This window comes from Oncorhynchus gorbuscha, linkage group LG17, assembly GCF_021184085.1.
Source record: "Oncorhynchus gorbuscha isolate QuinsamMale2020 ecotype Even-year linkage group LG17, OgorEven_v1.0, whole genome shotgun sequence".
NCBI classification, from domain to species: domain Eukaryota; kingdom Metazoa; phylum Chordata; class Actinopteri; order Salmoniformes; family Salmonidae; genus Oncorhynchus; species Oncorhynchus gorbuscha.
Window position 1 is genome coordinate 37,878,553 of NC_060189.1, and position 15,401 is coordinate 37,893,953.

The window sequence follows — 15,401 nt, forward strand, 5'->3', positions numbered from 1 at the left end:
AAGTTGAAGTGCATTGACAGCCATTGGTGTCTCGTCAGCCACATTAGTTAATGAGAAGAAAATACAATCTCGGTGGGAAATTCCATGGTAAAATGTTTTATAATTTGCCAAAAGCTGTGTGGATGAATCGTGCTTCAGAGGATTGCACGTGGTTAATTATGCCAGGTTTAGCACAACACTGATGTGTATTGTTGTTTTGCACGGTAATACTATACACTTTAGAGAGTTTCCGTTCAAAATACAGTGAACTTTGATGCCAAGGTCAGACAGGGAGTAACCAAATGAACAACAGCCAACAGATACACAAGTATCGTAATGGTCAAAACAACAACGAGGACACTGAGTCACCACATTCAACAAGTAGGTTGATAAATAGAATGGTATATTGCAGCAGCAGTATACAAGGTCCAAAGTTCGAGACTCGTAAGCACGGTCCTGATCCTGTTTGTCATATCTCTTTCAGCACTCTTAAACAGCTTTGCTAAATCTTATTTCCACGGTAACAGGTATGTTTATTTTAAGATTAGACTCAACAGTAAAGTGAATCAGAACAAAAACACCTTTCAACTGACAAATTTCACAAATCTAAATGACAGTGACAAGTTGGTACATTTAGGTAATTATCGGGATCACTGTATCTAATCTTGCACAATCTCAGTCATGCCATGAATCTCGTTTCCTCCTTACATCCCTGATTACTGGAGTTGAATAGTCTTAATAGTTTTATCCTGAAAGTAAAATAGCCTGACAGTAGAGAGTGAGAGTGGTGTTTAATCCTTGGATATTTAGCCAATTAACAGCTCCCGCAGAACAAAGGACCATTATCTTTGCCTGCACAGAGATATGACATAGCCATTCTCAAACATTGCCATTCTCAAACGTTTTGTCTGTTTCAGTATGGCGATGATGGGACATGAGCAGCAATCTGCGGTGCGCTGAGTCCTTGGGCCAAAGAGAGCTAGCGCCTAGCGCCTAGCGCTGAGGAAAATAAAAGGGCATTAAATATTATCTGGCTGTGGTCCAGCTGGCTGAATGAAAGCACATTACAAAAGAAGAATTGAATTCCTCTGCCTCAGATGAGTCCCGATGGCCTCTTTAATACGAAGAGCAGAGAGGCAATTATTTGTGATTCTGCACAGTGGTGCGCAGAGTGGTTCTGTCAGCCCTATAGGTACCGTTCAGAGGAGAGGAGAGGGGAGTCAACCAAGTTCATTCATTGTACCCATTCCCCCCTTCAGACTCATCCTCTGTTTTAGAATGAGTGACAAATCAGAAATTCCTTTTTCATCAGTGTGTGTAATGAGTGGAATTGGAAGCCTAGAAAAAGTCATAGAATCTAAGAATGAAGGGAGACTCGTGATGAAGTGAACTCTTTAGTATGTGACGGACAAAGTGGTGGTCCTTAGTTACTCAGTTACCATAATGCATACTTACAGTACCAAACTTTGGCAATGTATTTCACATGAGTTGTATTCCTGTTACAATGGAATCTTCATGCTGAAGCGATAATACCAAGATATATGCTGAAATTGTATTATGCACACATTCTTTTTGAAAGCATGTATTTCACGTTTTATTCCTGTTGCAGTGGAATCTTCGTGCTAAAGTGTTTATACCAAGATATATACAGAAATTGTGATATGTACTCGTTGTTTTTTAAAGCATAATACAGTGAGCAGTATCAACCTACCTACAGTGATAAACTGATCCTACAAAGCCATATCGATATTACAGAAAATTACCAGTAATACGAATATGGCTTTCTTATTTTACCACCACATATCCAGTTGATGGTATTGTCAGAAATGTAATGTGATTTTGAATTAATGTGGTGCTCTCTCAGAGGCAGCATTGGGATGTAATTGAGTCCACAAAAGCGTTTAACCAAATCCCCATTTGTACAGTTAGTCTAGGTTAGGTTTCAGAGTAAAGCCAATGCAAACCCTTTTCTCAAGCCAAAGCTTAAAGCAAACAAAGATGGCCTTACTGTTTACATTTGCTTTCCTCACCCCAAATACTGTAAAATAAAAGAGATACTTAACAAAATATGGTTGCTTATTGCTCATCACTTGAAAGTAGGATGTTCAACCACCACTGTCAGAATGACATCAAGGGAGCAAGAATGACTTCACTGTTTATTTAACAACATCTTTAAAAACCATATTTGCTAAAGTGTCTACTTGGATTCAAGAAAACATGCAAAACACGTCCTTGTTTGCATCCCAAATGGCATCATATTCCCCATATAGTGCACTTGTGACCAGAGCCCTAGTGCACTACAAAGGGTACAAAGGGTACTACAAAGGGTATAGGGTGCCATTTTGGATGCAATCCATGTGTCAACAAGAACAACCCAAAGTACAGTAGATCAATAAAACACAACCACAGCCCAACCATCTGGACTAGAAGCAAACTTTTTTTTTCTTGCTTAATTTTTTATTGATTCAATATGCTACAGTAATAAAGTCCTCTCTTATCTGAAACCCAGAGGTGTAAAACAGAGTGATTTATAGTCTGCTCTGCCGTAGCTAGCGCCAGTGTTTAATAGCTGCTGGGTTAATTGTTAAGTTGTACCGCCAGGTCTCTCTATGAGGATCAATCATACGCAGCTGTAATAATGACTTTCTAATGCTCCGTTAAGCCTGCCTACCCTGCTCTGCAGAGAGAGGAGAAGTCCTGGCCCAAATGGCACCCTATTCCCTATGAAGTGCACTACTTTTGATATGGGCCCATAGAGTGGTGCAAAAAGCAGTGCAGTGTATAGGGAAATGCATCCAGAGGGTTCGGGCGTAATGTTTTTATGTCCTCCTGTAAGATGAAGGGCATCTTAATTTCTGCTGGGTTGAGTCTGCCTGATGAATCCAAATTTTCAACCCCGGCACAGCAAGACATTATTAATGTATAATCACTGAATTCAGATAGACTTACAGTGCATTCGGAAAGTATGTTACATTACAGCCTTATTTTATAATTGATTAAACAAAAATAATCCTCAGTAATCGACACACAATACCAGATAATGACAAAGCAAAAGCAGGTTTTTGAAAATGTTCAGGTCTCTCCATAGATGTTGAGGCTCCCGAGAGGCACAGTGGTCTAAGACACTGCGTCTCAGTGCCAGAGGCGTCACTACAGACCCTGGTTTGATTCCAGGCTGTATCACAACCGGCCATGATTGCGAGTCCCATAGGGCGGTGCACAATTGGCCCAGCATCGTCCGGGTTTGGCTGGGGTAGGCCGTTATGTAAAGAAGAATCTGTTCTTAACTGACGTGCCTAGTTAAATAAAGGTTTTAAAAAATGTTCATAATAATGTTCGATCAGGTTCAAGTCTGGGCTCTGGCTGGGCCACTAAAGGACATTGAGAGACTTGTCCCAAAGCCACTCCTGCGTTGTCTTGACTGTATTCTTAGGGTCATTATCCTGTTGGAAGGTGAACCTTTGCCGCAGTCTGAGTTCATGAGCACCCTGGAGTAGGTTTTTATCAAGGATCTCTCTGTATTTTGTTCCGTTCATCTTTCCCTTGATCCTGACTAGTCTCCCAGTCCCTGCCACTGAAAACATCCCCACAACATGATGCTGCCACCACCATTGCATCACCGTAGGGATAGTGCCAGGTTTCCTCCAGATGTGACACATTGCATTCAGGCCAAAAGTTCAGTCTTGGTTTCATCAGACCAAAGAATCTTGATACTCATAGTCTGAGAGTCTTTAGGTGCCTTTTGTCAAACTCCAAGTGGGCTGTCGTGTGTCTTTTACTGAGGAGTGGCTTCCATTTGGCCACTATACCATTAAGGCCTGATTGGTGGATTTAATGCAGAGAAAGTTGTCCTTCTGGAAGGTTCTCCCATCCCCACAGAGAACCTCTAGAGCTCTGTTAGAGTGACCATCAGGTTCTTGGTCACCTCCCTGACCAAGGCCCTTCTCCCCCAATTGCTTAGTTTGTTTTTGCTCTGACATGCACTTTCAACTGTGGGATCTTATATAGACAGGTGTGTGCCTTTACAAATCATGTCCAATCAATTTAATTCACCACAGATGGACTCCAATCAAGTTGTAGTAACATCTCAAGGATGATCAATGGAAACAGAATGCACCTGAGCTCAATTTCGAGTCTCATAGCAAAAGGTCTGAATACTTATGTAAATAAAGTATCTGGGTTGTGTTTTGTAAATGTGTAACAGTCGTTATAGAGTATTGTATGTAGATTGCTCAGGATTGAAAAAAAATCAATTTTAGAATAAGGCAGTAATTTAACAAAATGTGGAAATAGTCTGAATACTTTCCAAAGGCACACTATAGTGGTTAGTACTGGAGCGCCATTTATGTGTGTGTGTGTGTGTGTGTGTGTGTGTGTGTGTGTGTGTGTGTGTGTGTGTGTGTGTGTGTGTGTGTGTGTGTGTGTGTGTGTGTGTGTGTGTGTGTGTGTGTGTGTGTGTGTGTGTGTGTGTGTGTGTGTGTGTGTGTGTGTGTGTGTGTGTGTTAGGATATATATATATGATTTGAAGGAGGTAGTTTGTTATTCGTGGAAAGTGAGCCTGGAGGATCGGTGAAGTGTGTGATCAGTGAAGTGTGAGGGAATGAGGGAGGGAGCGTACATTTCCCCCCCACAAAATTGTCCGCTGAAGTTCAGAAGGTGTGTGCTTTGCTTTGAGGAAACATTTCAAATGAGAAGCATTAGTTAGAATTCACAATGTATAAAAGTGAGAAGTGAATGGAGAGAGGAAAGATGAGAGAAGGAAATGAGAGAGGAGGAAAGCTGGAGTCCTCTTTTTCCCCTCTCATAGAGATCTTTCAACTGGGACTTGGTTAAAAGTGGATAAGCTTCAATGAAGCAAGTAAATTTCACACATGAACGTCTGGAGAGAGACTGGACCTCCAGGCCTGTAGATTATGACCAGGGACCAAAGAGTCTCAGGTTTGAGCTACAGTACAGCACTGACGTTTCATCTCAACCAAAAACACTTTTGGAAAATGTTGTAAAAATACTGGAAAATATATCCTCAATGAATGTATAGCCTACTTATTCTTCCACACTATGATGTGAGAATGTTGTTGGATAATTTTGTATAATGTGAGCTTGGGTAATTTTCAGATCAATGTCTCACTTGAGTATTTTTCTCTGTGGCTGATTACTCTTGACAGTGCAACAACCTCAATCTGAAATGTTCAGACAGTAAGACCTGCTTTGATATTCCTCATTGATTTGGAAACGAGGTCATTGATAAAAGTAGGTGAGAGACGGTGAGAGAGAGAAGGAAAATAGTGTAAATCTACAAACAAAAACTATTAGGCAACAATTAATTCAATTCCTTCTAGACAATTTCCTGGACAAAAGGTTTCAGTGTAATAGTGAAGGTGTAAACTTAGCAGTAGAAAACCTAAACAGTATATTTGACCTCTCAGTGTCACGCTCGTCGGAAGAAGTGGACCAAGGCGCAGCGTGGTGAGCATACATTATACTTTTATTTTGAACGTCGCCAACAAAACAAGACATAACAAACGAACGTAAAGCTACGTAGTGCTCGCAGGCCACTACACATAGACAACCACCCACAATCACAGGTGGGGAAAAAAGGCCTGCCTAAGTATGATCCCCAATCAGAGACAACAATAGAATGCTGCCTCTGATTGGGCCTCTGACACTCGGCCAGAAACAAAGAAATAGAATGCCCACCCAAATCACACCCTTATCAAACAAATAGAGACATAAAAGGCTCTCTAAGGTCAGGGTGTGGCACTCAGCTTCCTTATCAAATCTAAACATTTCAAGCAGACAACCTAAGAAAATGAACAACAATGACAAATGGTTTGATGAAGAATGCAAAAACCTAAGAAAGAAATTGAGAAGCCTATCCAACCAAAAACACAGAGACCCAGAAAACCTGAGCCTACGCCTACACTATAGTGAATCACTAAAACGATACAGAAATACACATTGGAAAAAGAAGGAACAGCATGTCAGAAATCAGCTCAATGTAATTGAATAATCCATAGAATCTAACCACTTCTGGGAAAATTGTAAAACTCTAAACAAACAATGACACAAAGAGTTATCTATCCAAAATGGAGATGTATGGATAAACCACTTCTTCAATATTTTTGAATCTATAACAAAGAACTTCTCATACTTTGTTAATTTAAAAAAAATATTATACTCAATTTGGTACGAGGGTCTGCTATAAAAATGTATGGAAAGTGATGTTGGGGGGAAAACATATGACATTTAAAATCCATGTACACAAACAACAAGTGTATGGTTTAATTTGTCAATACATTTTTCCATAGGTCTGGGGGGTGAGACAGGGATGAAGCTTAAGCCCCACCCACTTCAACATATATATCAACGAATTGGCGAGGGCACTAGAACAGTCTGCAGCACCTGGCCTCACCCTACTAGAATCTGAAGTCAAATGTCTACTGTTTGCTGATGATCTGGTGCTTCTGTCCCCAACCAAGGGGGCTACAGCAGCATCTAGATCTTCTGCACAGATTCTGTCAGGCCTGGGCCCTGACAGTAAATCTCAGTAAGATAAAAATAATAATAATGGTGTTCCAAAAAAGGTCCAGTTGCCAGGACCACAAATACAAATTTGGACACAATTGCCCTAGAGTACACAAAAAACTATACATACCTTGACCTAAACATCAGCGCCACAGGTAACTTCCACAAAGCTGTGAACGATCTGAGAGACAAGGCAAGAAGGCCCTTCAAACATCAAATTTGACATACCAATTAGGATCTGGCTAACAATATTTGAATCATTTATAAAAACCCAATACTCTTTATGGTTGTGAGGTCTGGGGTCCGCTCACCAACCAAGAATTCACAAAATGGGACAAACACCAAATTGAGACTCATGCAGAATACCTGACCACTGTGACTGACCCAAAATTAAGGAAATCTTTGAATATGTTCAGACTCAAGGAACATAGCCTTGATTTTGGGAAAGTTTATTTCACTTTTGTTTATTTATTTATCTATTTCACTTGCTTTGGCAATGTAAACATATGGTTCCCATGCTAATAAATGTCCCTTAAATTGAATTGAAATTGAATTGACGGAGAGAGAGGGAGAGAGAGAGAGAGTTAGAGGACCAACTGTCTATTCATTGTCTGTCTTCATGAGAGCCTTACTTCTGCTCTGAGAAGATAAAATCTGAACTTCACTCAACAATTAAATATACAATAAAATCTGAACTTCACTCAGGAAAGTTGAAAGACTTTGGCAATGTCATTAAACACTTAATCTTTGAACAACCAACCATGTATGATACCACAACACTAGCCCTAACCCAAGCCCTCTCATCAGAGTTGGTATTGCATTGAATATGGTAATATGAAATGCCATCTACAGCATTAGTATTCCCAGCCACGTTGAAGACATTGCTTCATCCATGCTGTAATCATTCCCAAAGATCTTCAAGGTTTACTGTTTGTCTCTTTTCTCTAAAGTGCAGAGAAGGAAGCCATGTTCCTACATCCAAGACTAATTATGCTAATGTGCGGCTCCAGAGACAAGCTCTGCCTCGTTAGACTGATAATTGTTTGTACATTTTCTCAGAGCTCTTATCAAATCACAAACCCCTGAGAAAGTTTTTAAAAAATCTTAATTTGAGAATTTCAGAGGTGAAATGCTAAGATATCCTCCCTCCATGGAAGTAATCAGTTCTGTCTCAATTACTGCACATGTTACAGTGCGTGTTTTCAACTGAATTCAACACATAGAATGTACATTCTCTCATTAAAATGTACAGTATACTTCTGTTTTTGCCCTCCAGATAATCTCTTCGGGCCTATTGCAACAAACATTGGCCAGCGTACTAACACAAGATTATATCTCGTTAAACAATCAATATGCAGTAAAATCCCCCGTACAGCTGACCCACTGATTTGCCACTCCTTAAAGAAGATAGCAATGTTATCATTAAGTCCTGATTGCTGCCAACATTTTTTAAGAATACTTCGCAATCTGGTAGGCATTATCATCTGAGCCAATTTATCCTGCTTTTTTTGGTAGACTAAGGGCGATTTATGTATTTGGCAATCATTCCGTACAACTGAAGTAAAGTATTTCCTCGTTTACCATGGCAAATCTACTGTTGCAATTCACACAACACCTTGTATGAATGGAAAACTACTGTTGGTGTAGCCTATTCTTATTATTCATTCGTTCATTCATTCATTCTTAACTAACGCTAGAGCAATTGCTAAATAGCATTAGCGCAATGACTGGAAATCCATGGGTGTCTGCTAGAATGCATGCTGGTAGATACCCATAGACTTCCAGTCATTACACTAACGCTAGTTCACTTTGGCCCCCGAAACTAGCTCTAACTTCCTTCATACTGGACACAGAGACATAAAAATGTTCATCTGACTCTGGGGAAGTAGATAAACGGCCTCATTGCCAAAATACCAAAGTATCCCTTTAAATTATGATCAGGGGACAATATCCCTGGACTGTCCATATTTTATATGTGTAGGCTAATAAATCAAGTTATTCGTGATGAGTTAGGCTTATATAATCTATATTTTTTTGTCAAATGAAAATGTAGTCTAATAAAGTTAATTAAAGTAGCAGAGTCTCTGATGGCACAGCTAGCGCTACGATGCAGTGCCCTAGACTTCTGCACCACCCGGGAGGCGCAGTGGTCTAGGGCACTGCATCGCAGCGCTAGCTGTGCCATCAGAGACTCTGGGTTCGTGCCCAGGCTCTTGTTGCAGCTGGCCGCGACCGGGAGGTCTGTGGGGCGATGCACAATTGCTCATCCAGGTTAGGGAGGGTTTGGCCGGTAAGGATATCAGATTAAGTATCCAATTCATTATTTATACAAAGCTAGCGTGGTGTTTGGTGCCATAGCTAGCTAGCATGTTTCATCCTGACATTAATCTTTACAAAGTTATCATCTTGTGTATCAAAATGCACTAAAATAACCACCCACAGCATGAGGTAAGTAAAATAATATTAGATACCAACAATGCTACGGTACTGTATGCAGAATCTTCTTCTATGAGGTTTTAACGGCGGTTGGCATCCAGACAATGACTCTTTTGTTTCCCCACTCTCGCCACCCTGTCTGTGTCACATCAAACGACGAGCATCACATACACCGGGAATCTTTCCCCCACAGCTGGTCAACATTTATATCTACTGCTACCCCAGTTATCACTCCTTTCATTGGTGCCCTTTACTTGAGAATGAAACAATTCACTCTTCTTGCCCCCATTCATTTTACTTTGAGTGCATTTTTCCTCTGACCAACAGAAACACAAACAATTATCACTAGACCACTTCTGGTTAATCTCACCGATTCCACATGGCCCAACAAATTTCTTCACACACTGAGAAACCACAAATGAATCAGCCAAAAGGCAAGAGTCCACTTTTTCCTTAAACTTCACTCCTACTGTCACACTCTTCTTCATCCTGATCCTCGGTGCATACATTGGTCTCCGCTAACTTAACCGCTTCTACCACCTCCGATACTTCACCCTTATTTACTTCCATTTCTCCTGTCTTCAGTTCCCTCTGCTTACACTTTCTACCATTCTTCTTTGACAAACCATCTCCCTTTTTTCCACCATATTTATCTGACTCAAGCTCACCTTCTTCCCTCACTCTCTTAGACCTCTTCTCCCTCTCTTTTTCCCTCCCTTCAACCTCCATTTTCCAAGTACACATCTCCTTATGATAATACTGTCACTCCATCCCTGACACCCACTTGCTTTCTCTAGGGACTCCATTTTCCCTTTCAGGAGTTCTGCTCATGTCCCCAATAATGTGCCTACAACAACCTCACCGTCTTTTTGCTAGCTAGCTCACACCGACCAACCCTGTCTCCAGATGAATGCTTGGTCATGACTGTATGCAGAATCAAACATCATCCTCCATTAGAGAAATAAACTTCCTGTTTACTGAGGTCATGTGACAGGTAAGGTCAAGGTCACAAAAGGAAGAAACTTCTTATAGAAAACCGCCAGCAGGGGGTGACAAACACACCCAAATGGTAATTGAATACTTTATTTAACCAGGAAGTCCCTTTGAAGTCAGAAGACCGATTTTACAAGAGAGATCTACCAGGGCAACAAGATTGACAAAGTTCCACTAACTATCCACCATATTGGCACCAGTGGGGACTGGTGGGAGGAGCTATAGGAGGACGGGCTCATTGTAATGGCTGGAATGTGTTTGATACTGTTCCATTTTATCCATTCTAGTTCCTCCCACCAGCCTCCACTAACAGTACCCATTACATTGTAAATATTAAACTGAGTTTGCTGAACTTTGATTCATTGGATGCAAAATGTATTCCACTATCTACAGAGAGGGAGCCATTATCATCCAATCTCCAAATCATATTTACCAAGTCCGGGCTCTTACATTATTAAAGTTTATCACTCAAGTGGGTGAAACACATTGCCAGTGGTCTGGTCAGTGTGTGTCGGGATGGAAGATTGGCCAATTTGAGCAAACAAATACGAATAAAAAAAATAATGGGGTGAATGCTAACCTCTGTAACATGCCTTTTCCAGGGTTCAGAGAGTAGAATGTCAACATATGAAAGACAAGACCAGACAGAGGCAGTATACAGGATTGACATAAACATGACTTTAATCCACCATCTCAATTAGTTCACGTAACAGACATGAAATTATAGGCACAGGTCAGACATTATAATCAATGATGAACATCCATTCTCATCTTTTTTGTTGTTGTTGCCATTTCTGTTTCTTTGATTTTATTAGTTCCAAAAAAATGGTTTAGTCTAAAAGACCGATGCCCATGTCATCATTAGAACCCTCCTCGGATTCTTCCTTCTTCTCCTTCTTGACTGGTGCGTCTGCTGCAGGGACGGCGCATCCAACAGCAGCCGGGGCAGTTCCACCACTATGTTGCAGATCAGGCTGCCAATGTCCACGCTGGCCAGAGCCTTGGAGAACAGACTGGGCCATAAAGGCTCAATAGTCACATTGGCAGCCTTGTCCTCTGTGACGGTGGCTTTATCATCGTGGAGGATGAGGGCAGAGTAAATACAAGCGAGCTCAGATACAGATGCCATCTTTCTGTGTAGGTTTAATAGTTTTAGGGTCGGATGCCTAAATTTAGTTCAATTTAATCCACTTCTCATCCTTCCACACATCCTTACACTTACACTTCTGTGTGTGTGTTGCCTGTGTTGGGCTCAGTAGCAGTGCTACAGTAGTCTCAGCTAGCTGACACCATTCACAGTGCATGGGCTTCACACACACATACACACACTGACATGGTTCGCAGCGCCTAGGCACCTGTCCCAGATGTGACTGTCACTCTGCCCCCCGCAGCTGAGGCCCCACGGCTCACTCCCCTGGGTCATTACTAATTTCACACCTATACACACACACGCACACCTATACACACACACACACACACACACACACACACACACACACACACACACACACACACACACACACACACACACACACACACACACACACACACACACACACACACACACACACACACACACACACTCACAAACATGCAGGCACACACAAACAGATTAATTGAAACACACACAAACACTCACACACACACACACACACACACACACACACACACACACACACACACACACACACACACACACACACACACACACACACACACACACACACACACACACACACACACACACACACACACACACACACACACACACACACACACACACACACACACACACACTCAGTGGGTACAAACGTATGCAGGCACACACAAACAGATTAATTGAAACACACACAAACACTCACACACTGACACACACACACACACTGCCAGCTACTCTCACAATCCTGGATCCCAACTAATTATTTAGGAGAGAAATCCTGCATATATAAGTGAACATGGGAAATGTGTGGTAAAGTTTTTTTGACATCTGATCATAAATCAGCAAAAGTAGGGCGGATTATGTCCCTTGGCCTGGTGAAAGGGAACAGAACCTGTGACATCAAAGACATTACTCTTCCTCCATTTCCTTCACGGACCACTGAACCGTACGCAGTATCTGTCCTCGACGTCTGCTGTAGTAAACTATCCACCTACAGGTCATCGTCCAGGCCGTTCAGAACATTTGAAATAACATAATCTCTCTCGTCAAGGAAATAGCCCATAAAACTGTCCCTTTTATTTCTCTGTCTGTAATTACACCATTTACTTTTGAGATTTTGCACATATAAATCTGTTTAAATGTTCCACAGGATGATTTAGCTTGATCTTTTTGTATAATGAAGGAGAAATAATCTTACCGTAATTACTGTAGTATGAGGTGAAATCAAATGGAGATGAAAATCACCATTATTCCTATATAGTGCCCATAGCTCTGGTCAAAAGTAGTGCACTATTTAGTGAATAGGGTGCCATTTGGGATGCATACATGGCCACCACATTCTACGAAACATATTCTTAGCTAGATGTAATGGTTTTTATAAAAAAACAATTATATGTTTCTAATGAACAGTGGATATTGGGACTTGGTAGGTCCATAGATCATGGATGTATCATATTGTAATAGCAGTGTATTCAGGAGCCTGGTGAGTAATAAGGGAACAGTCCATGTCACGAGTTCGGCTCCTTTCCCTCTCTTTGGATCTGACGGGGCACAACGTCTCAATCCCTGGAGCAAAAACGTTGTGCTATCCAGGAGCACGAGTACAGGACATCAATAAGCTGCTCTGAAACATTTTAAACCAGCATCGGGAAATTGAGTATCATATTTCGTGTGGGATTCAATGACATTATGAAGGGCAGCTGATGATGGATTTTTAAAGAACTGATTGGGTCACTAACAAATGCACAATAACATCTGTCCCTCTGCCCTCCTTAAATCGTGGCATTGTATGGTTCAGCAGACTTTTATCCCTCCATAACTGGCTACGAGACTATTGCAGCTCTGTGGTTGTAACATTTATTGACAAGTTTGATACCTTCTGGAAACAAAGCTCATAGTATAAGGAGGATGGAATCCACCCTAGATCCTTTCATGGCAATATCAGGGTCATTGAAAAGCCATTGTTTCAATGCAGTAAGCCCAGCTCATTTAATCTCTACCATTGTTGTTGCTGAATTCTCATAATGCTTCAGCAAATGTACATTATCCCAGAGGCCCAGGAAGACACAATGTAAGTAATGTATGTCCCTCTTACTGCCCTTTGCTTATCTTATACAGTATTGACTGGCTTTCATCCGGCTACCCACTCAGGAAAAGCTTCAAATTGTAACTAGTGCCCGCAACCTGGTTTAGGTTATCAGTCAACCTACCAGGGTAGTTACAAACAGCACATACATGAAATCATCAACATGTATTGATCACATCTTGACTAATTCTGCAGAAATGTGCTTGACAGCAGTATCCAAATCCATTGGATGCAGTACTCACATTATAGTAGCCTAGACTACTATAGACTATGAGAAACAAGATTATCTGGTCCAATGAAACCAAGATTGATGCCAAGCGTCACATTTCAAATCAAAAAAGGTATTAGGTGAACAATAGGAAGGTAATGAAATAAAACAACAGTAAACATTTGGAGGAAACCTGGCACCATCCCTATGTTGAAGCATGGTGGTGGCAGAATCAATCATGCTGTGGGGATGTTTTTCAGCGGCAGGGACTGGGAGACTAGTCAATATCGAGTTAAAGATGAACAGAGCAAAGTACAGAGAGATCCTTGAGGAAAACCTACTCCAGAGCGCACAGGACATTAGACTGGGGCGAAGGTTCACCTTCTAATAGGACAATGACCCTAAACACACAGCCAAGGTAATGCAGGAGTGGCTTCGGGACAAGTCTCTGAATGACCTTGAGTGGGCCAGCCAGAGCCGGGACTTGAACCTAATCTATCATCTCTGGAGAGACCTGAAAATAGCTGTGCAGCAACGCTCCCCATCCAACCTGACAGAGCTTGAGAGGATCTCTATAGAAGAATTAGAAAGACTCCCCAAATACAGGTATGCTAAGCTTGTAGCGTCATACCGAAGAAGACTCGAGGCTGTAATCGCTACCAAAGGTATTTCAACAAAGTACTGAATAAAGGCTCTGAATACTTATGTAAATGTGATATTTCTAAAAACCTGTTTTTGCATTGTCATTATGGGGTGTTGTGTGTTTATTTGAGTAAGACACAGGTTCTGTTCCTTTTCACCAGGCCAAGGGACATAATCCGCCCTACTTTTGCTGATTTATGATCAGATGTCAAAAAAAATTTACCACACATTTCCCATGTTCACTTATATATGCAGGATTTCTCTCCTAAATAATTAGTTGGGATCCAGGATTGTTGATGCGACTCCATTTGCTCTGTTCCTGCCATTATTATGATCCATTCTCCACACAGCAGCCTCCACTGATCTACTGTATGAATATGTGCCTCATATGAAGTCAGCCTTCAGTAAATGACAAGTTATTTTTGGAACATTGAGAAGGTATTTCAGTCACAGCATGCTGTTCAAGGAGGTTGATGCTTGCTTGTCTTGTCATCAGTCTTTGTAACACACATGCACACACACCACACCACACACACGCACACAAGGTGACTTCTTGTCACTTGTCTCCCTGCTTCCAGGACTTCAATATCATTGCTGTTTGCAACATGTACTAACATTTGATTATTAAACAGTAGATTGTACCAACGTGACATGTAAATTATTGGCTAATACATGTGATTAATCATTCTAGACAGCTAGTGGAGCAGGATATACCAGCATTATTGCCTTTCTTCCAATGAGCCACAGTCAGATAAACTAGTGACTTTTGGGACTAGCTATTGCATTGGTTCTATTGCCCCAGGCAAGCTCAATCAAGTGCAGCAAAAGTATTTGAAAGAAAACACATTTGAACCCAGGGTCTGGTCAGGCGTATGCATACTGTGATCAGCTTTGACTCTCACTGAATCCAGGAACTCTGTTTTCAGGGCCAGGTTGACATGGGGCAACATAGCGGGAGTGTGGAGTGGAGAGGAAGTCGATACAGCCAGTTTAACCAGGTCAAACACACTGAAACCTTGAGATCAGACTAGTAGTTGATGGGCCACAAAGTGTCCTGATACAAAGGATCAATATGTGGTTAATGATGCTGTTGAGTTTTTAGGAAAACATATTGCTTTGATATTACTAACATGCAGTTATTGATTATTGCCTGCAGCGAAAAAGCCTCAGACTGAATTTACCCCCCTGAATTTATCCCAAAAACTTCCAAATGAATGTGTTATGAGATTTGTGGTTTAAAACAATAAGATCAACAACAGGCGGTGATTATATGAATGTAGGGGGTTGTTGGTGTGTTGTTGTTGCTGTGTGTGTTTGTGTGTTGTTGTGTGCGTTTGTGAGCACCACCAGGTCTGCATTATGAGCTGTGTAAT

General features: G+C 41.3%; 1 pseudogene; it reads right to left on the reverse strand.

Annotated features, from left to right (window-relative positions):
• Positions 1–10,763: 10,763 nt before the first annotated feature.
• LOC124001188 lies at positions 10,764–11,062 on the reverse strand (annotated as a pseudogene).
• Between the last annotated feature and the right edge of the window lie 4,339 nt (positions 11,063–15,401).